Here is an 11,330-nt window from a genome sequence, read left to right on the forward strand (position 1 = left end):
GATCTCAGTAAATCCCAGCAACTGAAAATTCTAAAAGAGACCGTAAAAGCCCTCGTGCTGGCATTTGCATTGCTTTAGTTAAATTGATTTTTATTATCAAAATTTGATTTTCATTTCAAAATGTGTGCCAAGACTAATTCTGGAGAAGTACGACATTGGGGGAAAATACACTTATTTGCTTTGTTGCCAAGAGAAGATCAATATCACTATCATATCTGTATGCAAAACATGAAGCCACAGCCAGCAGCTGGTTAGCTTATCTTAGCATAAAGAGTGGAAACAGCTAGCCTGGCTCCGTCATGAGGTAGCAAGCCCTCTAAAGCTCAATAATTAAACACACACATACAGCGGGTGAAATAAATATTCAACACATCATTATTTTCATTAAGCATATTTCTCACTGCAGCTGAGACCAGGCATGAGTATTAAATCAATAAAACTTCACAGGTGAAGAAATGGTAACATTCCAATCTATAAAAGAACATTGTGTGCAATAAAGTGGAATGATGCAGGAAAAAAAGTCTCCCTTCTCAACATGCTAACTAAATTTTAATGAATGCTTGGTCAAGAAGTGTTTGAAGAAACTGATCTCTCTGATTCCTCAGCACAGACAGTCGTTAAATCTTGACGAATCTTGGGGGCAGGCTGGTGAATCTTGCCCTACGTTTACACATAGCAGGGTATTTTGGAAAACAGATATTTTGACCCCTCCGTTTTCAAAAATAACATCGTGCACACAACATCGTTTTAAAAAATGTTGTCGTTTACATGAACCTGGATAAATATGCCGTCGAGCGCATCGTAACTATGCCAAACCTATGGGCGCGAGTGTAAACATGGGTCGCTCACATGATGTTAAGTATTTTCAGTTGCATGTTGTGACATGCAACTGAAAATAAAAAAAACACAGTTTAACCCAGTTTACACGCCAACAAATAGCCGGCGTTTTCAGAAATCTCCACTTTGGCCGGAGTTTTTAAAAATGATGAAAAAAAAAATCATTTTCCGTTTACGTGTAAACAAAGGGGCCAAACCGCATGAAAAAATATGCGTTTTCCCTAAGTGTAAACGGGGTCTCCTTTGGAGGTCTTGTGAGGAGCTCCTCTGTGCGGTGATGTCATCTTCCTTCCACTTGCAGATAATGGTGCTTGTAGGCACATTTAAGAGTTCAGAAATCAGAAACTCAGTTACCAGTGCCATCACTATGTTGCTGACCAATGATGTTTTGAAGGTCATGGGAAAGTTCTTTCACTCTACCCATCATGAGGTGTTTCTTGCGTGACAGCTTGGTAACAAATGATTTCTTTACTTGCATTCAGAGACAGATAACCCTGTTTCAAAGAGTGCAAATACAAACCTACCAACATGTCCCAACACAGCTGATTTTAATCAGCACAGCTAGTAGAAGTAATTAGTGGAACCAGCTGGTTTAGTGCAGTTTTTTCAGTGTGTTCACTCCTTTTTTTCCTGTCATTCCATTTTATTGCACATAACTTTTTGATGGATTGGAATGTTGCTATTTATTCATCGATGTAATTTTAGTGAGTTAATGTCTGCTCTCAGTTTCACTTGAATGCTGCATTATGCTGTATGTGTCATGAAAAAAGTGTTGCCATGTTGAATATCTATTTCCCACACTGTATCTCATCTGATGTGTTCAACTTATTGTGATTTTACAGGCTATAGCTGTCTCCCCCTAAGCTAACAAACTGCTGCCTCCAGAAGCATAGCTCTCATGGAACCATGAGGGTGGTATCAATCTTCTCATTTAACCCTTAGCAATAAATAAGTGCATAAATGCAAAACTATTTTTTCAAAGCTCAGATAAGCTAAAATATTCCACTAGACTAGTCAGTGCTGTGTTTTTCTTTAATTTTTTTCTTTAAATGTGACTTGAAGAGTCACATTTAAGAACAAGACATGTATTTGCATAAAAAGCACAGCTTGTGTGTGCACTGATTTTCCTAAATTTCAACATCTGGTCTGAGAGCAGAATGTTCAGAAAATCCAGTTTGTTTTCTGTCAGTGAGTACAGTCCTGCACTTAACACCACTGTTGCCCGTCTGTCAGTTCACCGTCTATATCCAACTGAATAAATCATACAAACACAATTTGCCGTGTTATCTACCACAAATGTGAACGCAGTGGGACTCTGACACAGAAATTCTCTTTTGAGGATGAATAAAAAAACAACTTTGTGGTCTCTTTGTGGTTACAGCAGAGTAAAGGCACAATGTACTGCACAGGAAAATGATTTGATTCACAACTGTTATCAGGCTGCAATTCAAACTATGGGGGAGAGTTGTTCGTGTTTGCAGAGGATTGAGCTATGCAGGAAAAACACATCCTTCACACCTCTCATCGCATACAACAGCTGCCACCTCCCTTTGACTACACACTCCAGATCCTACCAGTCTCCCCCTTTTTCTCTCTTTCTCACCCCTCACCTTTGCCTCGCTGGTCTCATCCATCGCTGTTTCCCTTAGCCAAGAGGCTCACCTATGACACGCTCCCCTGGCACCCCAACTTGCACTTTGCAGAGTAGGGATCACAATGAAGGACAACGTGCTAATGATTTCCATTCAGTTTGGCTTCTGGGCTCGGGAATATACGTCCTGGATAAATCCTAAGATTTATGACGTCAACATTTTATCTTCTTCTAAGTGCAGGATGACCGAAAAGAGGGCAGCAAGGAGAGACAGCAAGTGCCATGCAGGAGCCATGACCACCTTTACTAATCCTTTGGTACCCCTACCAGCCCACATTACAGATAGAAACCACTGAAGGGAATATAAGAGCGAATCAACTGGGCTCAGTTTAGGATGCTGCTCACCATCAGCAGTCTCCCTTCATTTCTCTCTCCTTACTGCCCTCATATATGGCAGCCCCCTTCATCTAACATTAGTTCTTTTAAAGGAGAGATCACACCAATCCAACGTGCCAAATTAGCAGGCAGATGCAGAAAATTGCTCTTTTCATAATGAAGGTTATTTATACGTGCCCCCTCGTGGAGCTGGACACGCTGCCTCATTGTCACCTCGTAAACGCTCAAGGCTCTTTTTCTTTCCCTTTTCTCACTTTCTGGCTTCTCACACACTCTCACTCACACACTCCACATACAGACACCTCAAATGCTTAAATACAGCTCAGGCACCCATAATTCAAAGCTCCCAAATATGAAGCCAAAGCCTGTTGCCGAGAGAATCTGACATCAGCTCAGATGTCAGATCAGACTGAGACATCAGTGATTCTCAATCCAATTACATTAATCGACCATAGAAAATCCATACTGAAGGTTGATGAATAATCTTTACTGCCAAATTACAGGGCTGGCATGATTATAATTGAAGTTGGTTGTGGCTGTCACTATCTGTCTAATGAAATAATCTTGTTGAGCTAACCCTCTGACCGTGATCATGACAGACATAATTATCAATCTTTTTTTCTGAATATTGTGCCTTACTCCCAACATCCTGCCACTCTGTGTCAGTATGGACATTGTTAAATGTGGGAAACTCACCAAACATCGCTGCATATAATAGACAGGCAGTAGAGATCAAGTCAAAGAGGATGACAAGAGGAAGATGTGAGGAGTCCACAATCATTTCCAAGGCAGTTCACTGACTTCACAGGCACTAAAGACATTGAAGGTCATGCATTTTTCAAGGATCCCTTATTGAAAGCAGCCTTGTATGATTCACCAATGTCCACATAACTTCATAACCGCTCTCACTTTGTGCAGCACGCTTAATTCAGTCAGCAAGGTCAAAGAGGTCAGCAGGCAAAGTGTTGCTCATCTTGACTGACCGGCAGCCACATGCTGCTGTACTTGCAGCTCTCCACCAAACATAGAGCACTACTGCCCTCTATTGACAGCTGTGTAGCACTGGCAGCTGGGATGGAGCTCTTACCCAGGTTTACTTTATCAATGAAAATGAAAATGACAGGAAATGACAGGCGAGATCTCCTGTGTTCACACTGGAAGATGTTTAGGGACTATGGTCTTCTGTTTTTTTCAGCAGTGAAGGTTTAGTGGAGCAGCGGCTGTGCTGCGGATGCCATCACATCTTGGCCCGTATCATGAGGGATGTAATCCCCAGTGAATTGAGCAAGACCTTATTATGATGAGATACACATCTTTATCCTCACAGTAAATAGCCTTCTGATTGCTGACCATCGCTGGAGCCTCCAGAGATATCCCCTTCTCAGACAACTGTCTGTCTCCTGGAGGATTTATGTCTGGTAGACAGCTGCTAAATAACCCTATCAGCTCATAAAGGATTGTTTCGCTGCATACAGTGTGATGGTATTTATATATGTATGATGTCTTACTTGATTTGAAAATAAAACAGTTATAATGTTTGAGTTTACTAACATCATGACTGTGGGGAGTATGTTGTGCTGTCTCCATCTGGTGGTTTCTGGTGAAATTACACAATTTTATTTCATTTATGTGTCTTTTTATGTCCATTCAGAAACGTGCAACCATACATTCTTCATTCTCCTATTAGATTAATTTACCATATTAACCACCACTTAACCGTTCACCTAAAGATTTCAGCTTTGAGCTTCAAATAGCATTCTGGTCATGTTTGCGTTTAGCGCTCAATGAATAAAGAATACCAGAAATTACTCAAATATCATAAAATACCAACGAGCAGCTGAGATGTCAGCGATCACAACGGTTATTCTCTTTTGAAATGGACCACTAAATAAGATATATATTCAAATGTTCAGAGAACCGAAGGACGAAAATTTCAAGCTCATGAATGATCAGAAACATACAAACATCTGTACGATTCAACTCTGAGGCGATACAAGAGCCCTACAATGACAGATACCTTTGTGTCACGTGTGCTGTTTGTGTGTTGACTCAGCTGTGTGCTACCTTTTAAAGCCTCGTATTTATGCTGTATTGAACTCTTTAGTCTGTTTAGAATTTTTTCTGTACCTGATTTTCATATATGGAAGAGCAACACCACAAACCATAGCTTCAATCACCAGATGGCATCATCACCTCTCTGACGCAGTGTGAAAAACAATTTAACATTATTTTCCACAAAGGTTTATTATAGCACTGTCTTACTGGGTCGCAACACAGTGTAAATATGTTCCTATGTTGTGTTCAAGGTGTATATTTTATCTTGATAATTATCATTGTTTTAACATATGAAGTGAAATCAACGTCTTCCCTTAGGACCATAAATTTTTGCAAATAATCCACCCTGATAAAAATGTTTCGGGCTGATATTTATAGTTCACTTGTGTGCTTGTCTGTGCATCAAAACAACATGCAAAGATGTTATTATGGACACAATAGGCTGAGGATCCATTACACATTGTAAGTGTTTATCCAGCGCTGACAGCTCTCAGAGTCCCTGATGCTCAAGTGTCTGGAAGCCTTTCTTCTTCTTTTGATGGACTGGGTCTATACAGCCCACTCCATGTTTGCCGTATCTGCCATATGGTGTCTTGGTACAAGAAAGGAGCTCACTCGAAACTGCATGTTTAGCCTGTCACATGTGAAGAAAAAAGCACAAATTTCCCATTAAAACCAAGCTCTTGTATTTTCATATACACAAAGAGTGCACGGTAAATAGATGGGTAGTGCACTCATTTTACCCTGAGGTGGCAAAAATAGAAAAATGTGCATGTGCACAGAGATGCTTAACTGTATCAATACCACAGTGTACATTTACTCTAAAATTCCTGCATTCATAATGTGAAAGTACAGAAGTGTTATCAGCATAATTTATCAAAGTATCAGTGTAAAGGAGCATTATAACAATAAATGTGTTGGTGTACTTTAAAGTATTCAACAATGGGATAAGAGTTACTGCTATGTGTGTAATCAAAATACATTTTCGAATGCTTTCTTACCTAAATTGTCTGTTTTGAGGAGACACGTGTCTCACTAAAGGCAGCGGGCAACACCTGTGATCAGTGGTGCAGGTCTGACTTTGAAGACCCGCTTTGTTGTCCCCGTCATGCTGACTAAACCCCTGACCCTGCGGTCCCCGTCTGTCCCCTGCGGCGTATGGAAACGGCACCCTGCAGAGACGAAATATCAGGCATCGCGACATTTCCTTCAGTGGAGCCATCGGCTGCGCGGCTGTTCTCGCGATGACAGAGGCGGTTTAAAAAAAAGTGTCGTAAATCAACAGGTCCTCCTCTGAAGTACCTTCAGCTCTGCCGACTCAGCACAGTCCTCTCAGTGTAACCGTGAAGTCATCCCCTCTTATTGTCCTTCCCTCAGAGTTCATCAATTAGCCTTCTACCACAGATAACATTGACTTAATGAACCGTTACTTTAACTAGAATATTACTTCCCCTTTCCCAAATTAATGAGGCCGCTAATCGTCCTAATTTGCGTCTGAACCCCGGCATTAAGAGTCCTCTCTTTGCTCAGCAGAACCACCTCCGGTAGCTTCGGGTGCGTGAGGATAATTACAGAGTAGACTGCTCCCACCGTCAAGAGGCTCACTGTTCTTGGTGAATGATTAAAAAAATGGAAACGCTCTATTGTTACGAAATTAAGGAGTCTTTAATTAAAACGCGAGAGAGACCCAAGAAGAGGGAGAAACGTCCTCTCAGTGCGTCATTGCGTCATTCTAATCATGTCCACCTGTTGGTCTGATGCTACCTGAAGGATCAGTGAGGGTGGGGCGGAGGGGTCACAAGGACACAGCTCAATGAAACTTGGACAATATTGTAGGTATATAAGTGAAATTCACATGAAAAGCCACACTGCCTTTGTGAATATTACAGTTTTATTTATGAAACTCAAACCTTTGGTCGTTATGGTGATGCTTTAAGGGTCCATGAGCTCAAAATAATTCTCCCGGAAATAAAATGTAATATTGGCTGTGAGTAAAATGGAGACACTGTTCATTTGGTGCACTTCCAATTAATTAATTCCAATGAACTCAGTAAAGCAATCAACAGACTCAGCAGGTCAGGTGACCTTAAAAAATGTTTTTATAAACAGGCAGGCCTGCAACCCAGGATACCAAGAATAAATTAATGATGAATTAATAATTACTTCAGTTTCATTTGAGCATTACTTCGGAGAAATGTCCTATTTCCTCTGTAATTAGTAATAAAATTGACACTTTTTCTCGGGGAACTTACTGGAAAATGATTACAAAATTACACCTCCATAAAACTATCATAAGTTCTGAAGCCTCTGTGGTTTGTATGTTGTAATGCAGTTCTTATAAGCTGCTGTGAAGCGTTGAACAGGTGTACAATGAAACAGAGACACAGCGCTTCAAACTGAAGTCTCAAAAATAGAATTGAATTAATTATAGATTGCCTGGGGCCATGGTTCCACAACTGTGCTTCCCAAGGGGTAATGGAGGAGGTCTGAAGGCATCCCTGGTGGAATGAGGACTGCTTTAATTTCACGATTAGGCCTGCTTCATTTACTAGAAATTAGAACGATGAGACAATGTATTATTATTGGAAGTGCTCTCGCTCGCTCCATTATCATCCCAGGAAAATCCTGCTACACCACATATGCGCTACACACTGTGTGCTGGGGGTTGCTGGTTGGGTTTAGTTGTCTGTGATGCACTCATGCCAGCAACAAGTTATGAAACCATTAGGCCATAAACTGAGTCATGTGGCTGCTGAGGCATTTTGTAAAAGCTAACATCAAGATAGTTTGTTGCTTTTCATTGAGTCTTGTAGTTGACACTACAGCCTACCTGACCATCTCCATTAGTGAAGCACATAAATAATTTCCAGTGGCTGCTGTGTCCTATCATAACATAGAGAGCCCAGGATCCTGTTCCAAGAGGTATCTGGATACATTTAATCCAGAAATCCATCCATGTTCTATTTTGAGTGGGTTCAACGATGTGCTTTCCATGGCGTCATCACAGGTTTTTGAAGAGCCATTGTGAAGCCCTGTGACAGTGGTGCTGCCTGCCACCATCTTGGCAGTGCCAGACTCCCTAAAACTCTTAGCTAATCCAAAAATGAGCGAAGAGGTGGAGTGTGGGTGGAGCTGATGCAAGCTGAACGAAGCATGGCTACTGAAATCTAGCTGCTAGCTGTCACTGAAAACTGCCATGCCCATAATTATACAGAACTTTAAGCCTCAATAATTTAAATGAGTGAGTTACATAAAAATTCTCCTCCAGTTTAGTTGTCATGGAGGGGGAAATTAGCTGTGGAGACCAAAGCTGCTTTTTGTACCAGCCTGTAAACATGTTTATTTCTGCTGTAAAGTTGGGCATTTTGATATGGAGGTCTATGGGGATTGACTCACTTTTGGAGCGAGCCTCAAGTGGCCATTTAAGGAACTGCACTGCACTTTGGCGTTGGCTTCATTCTTCAGATCTGCTTGATTTTATCCTGTAATTTTGCCCAGATAACAAGAGAAACATGTTTATTGAAACAGGACATACTGCACTGGTCACACAAACACCTGAGGGACGGAGGAGCCTTCCCAGAATTTAGGCATTAACAGTGGAGTTGGCTGCATTTTGGCCACAGCGGGAAAAGATATCACTACATGATTTTGGTGCAAAAAGAGATAAATATTTGATTACAGGTTAATAAAACAGCTTGTTTCCAGCTGCTGACATGCTGTTTACTGCTTGCTTCTGTATGCAAAAACACACACTGAGCAGGTTACCTAATTCATTTATTCTCTGTCAGTGATTTAGCTCAAATCTATTCCCGGTTTGCATATTTTTACCATGTAAAGTTCACAACTGTGTAACAATTTTCATGGTGCAAATGTCAGAGTAGTTGTTCCAGCATACCCTTCTCAGATGCTGCTGTTTCTCCTCCATGGATCACTTGTTTACTGCCACTGCTCTTTAGTCTCACTCATCCACAGCGGTGGAAAGTGACTCAAGTACAGTTTCATGTAACTGGACTTGACTGTTTCCATCGCACGCCACTTTAATTACCCATACTACACTACCTTTTTGAATAAATCTCTTTATTTCACAAGATTTAAAGGCCATTTGCGAGAACATCTACAGTAACAATTGAAAATGCTGCTTACACATGAATGTGTGTGTATTAATAGTCCAAAAGCTCCTAAAACGGTCAGTTGCTTTTACTTTTCATGTTTTAAGAAGCATACAATTTACTGATTATATTTTGACTTAAGTAAAATTTTTAAATGTGGTCTTTACTTGTGATAGAGTGTTTTTGCATTGTTGTAAACCGCTCTCACAATAATTATGGCTTTCAGTTATGGTTAACTCCTTAATTTGTGTGTGCACTCATGATGGTGGGGGGTTGATTTATGCATATAAGGGCCCCCAACGAGGCTTGGACCAGCACAGTTGACAGCCATGTTGCCTGGTGGGACGCATCAGTCTCTCTCTCTTGCAGGAGGTCACTAAAGTTGACCTTAGAAATGTTCCTCACACCTCCTCGGCCTCGGCCGCCACTCCCCCGCTCACGCCCTGCACCAGATGGGAAGTGTGGTCGCATTTTTAAAGCCTGTGCGCAGGGTTACAGGCTGTTGCGCTGGCAGTGGGGCTGAAGGAATGAAATATTCATGTAGGAGAAAAAAAAGAAAAAATGAATGGACACCCCGGGACGGAGAGCGTGCCGATTTATTCAACTAAGACCAGGCCTCATTAAACTGCTGGCGGCGAGGCAGGTCACGGTGATTTTCTTTACCAGTGCTCGACCCCGACCATCACACGCACACACACAAAAAGAGGGAGAGGGGCGCTGAATGCCAAATTCATCCAAGTCACCACGATCACATCTCTGATCCCCCACCGGACAGGTCTGCGTCGGTGCTGAAGTGGTTCCTCTGCTGTAATTGATGACCTAATGAGTGATTAGCTCTTGTGTCAGAGCAGTGAGCGTCAGTGTGAACGCTGAGCTGTCGCTGCGCGCGGCATATGGGAGACGTGGGTGACACTGGTGGTGACACAGAGGTGTGTAGCTTGAGTGAGGTGCCAGGGGACAGCAGCTGATAGGCACAGGCGCCTAATTAAAATGCATTTATCTGACTTGATTTGGTCTAACTTAGGAAATAATATCTTAATCTTCTAAAAATGGCGACAAAAACAACAATAACAATAAGGGAAGTTCTTGCATTGTGACTCCTGCATGTTCATGTTTTGATCCTTGTTTCCTGCTGAATGATTTATAAATCGCTCGCAGACAATTTATCAGTTATCGTGGCTCTGCTGTAGACAGGTGTGTCTCCAGCCTTGCCTTCCACCTGTTGGTTTTATTATTCTTCTGCAAATAAACCGCAAAAGATTGTCCACCTTTTACTGTTTGTTTGAGAACAAACCTCAAGGCTGCCAGGCCCCTTAAGGATCAGACCCAATTAAGGAGACAGTTCCTTTGCTCCTGAGAAAGATGTCCAAATTGGTTTTCCATGGAGCTGGGAGCAGAGGTCCATGAACGATGGTGATGATGATAGAGCCTGAATGTCTGTACCAAACTGACTTAATATCCGATGAATTTACCTTATAAATAAATATGAACTTTTAGAACACCTTATAAAAATGCCAAATCAAAAAGGACTGAAAGAAAAAAGGAAAAGTCTGTCGATCCAGTTTTGGCACGCGCATTTTTCCTTTATTTATTTGTAACTTAAATAACTTAAGCCAACAGACATGCAACACAGACTCTGTTGAACAAGTTCATGAGATCAAATTTTTCTTAACACGTAAGCCACGCTCTTAAATGATTAATTCGTCGGGCTCCCCTCTGTGTGAGGATAATAACAGTGTCGTGATTGAGTTACAATGCACAATAGGGGTAAAAAAGTGGAGCTTTGTCTAATTGTTCCTTGGCGGGGTCAGGGGGGATTGCGCGATTGGCTGCTGCCTCCTGAGGCTGCAGGGCTGTCAGAGCTGCTGGAGCTCTGGGAGTGACACCAAGGTGACCAAGGGGAGGCTGTATAAAATGCTGGCGCAGTGCAAACCACTCCAGAGACATCAGCCAGAGTCTTCTGTGTGACCTTTCCCTGCCGCGCACGACCAAAGGCCATCACAGTGATGACTGCAAAAGCAGAGCTTTCAAGTTGGCCGGAGTACCCAGAGGATTTCACCCTGCTGCAGCAACGTAACCTGGCCCACATCAACACCAAGACCTGGGTTTCTTCAAATTCCCTCCATGCGTTCGCCAGGAGGGACGTGCACGGAGCTGCGGACGCAGGCATCTCACTGGACAAACTTGCGCCAGTGAGTCCTGACTGCGTGTCCGCTACGGGCATCGCAGCGATAGGCTCTGACAAGGCAGCAGAGGGAGACAAGACGAGCCGCTTTGCTCCCCAGAGGCACAGGCGCGTCGCAGCCAACGCCAGGGAGAGGAGGAGGATGCACGGCCTGAAC

This window comes from Chaetodon trifascialis, chromosome 5 (assembly GCF_039877785.1).
Source record: "Chaetodon trifascialis isolate fChaTrf1 chromosome 5, fChaTrf1.hap1, whole genome shotgun sequence".
Classification (NCBI taxonomy): Eukaryota; Metazoa; Chordata; class Actinopteri; order Chaetodontiformes; family Chaetodontidae; genus Chaetodon; species Chaetodon trifascialis.